Raw genomic sequence first — 265 nt, 5'->3', positions numbered from 1 at the left:
CCGTTGGATAAACACATTTGAAAATTGCGCGCCATGTTTGAACTTCATCCATTTTGAATAACCGTCAAATTCTTACTCTTGATTTAATGGAACGGGGAAGCTTAAAGTAAATGTTTGAACGTCATTTTATCTCGACGCCATCAATGAGACAGTTTAAAGTTTCCACTGAAAGCTTATTAAATTTTTGAAAATGTATGAGAATCGCTGTATGAGAGGTAGTAAAAGTTCGCAGTTTTGGAGATAATGAAGTAGGATAAATGGGAAT

This window comes from Penaeus monodon, chromosome 34, assembly GCF_015228065.2.
Source record: "Penaeus monodon isolate SGIC_2016 chromosome 34, NSTDA_Pmon_1, whole genome shotgun sequence".
Taxonomy (NCBI): domain Eukaryota; kingdom Metazoa; phylum Arthropoda; class Malacostraca; order Decapoda; family Penaeidae; genus Penaeus; species Penaeus monodon.
This window is presented reverse-complemented; position numbering follows the sequence as displayed.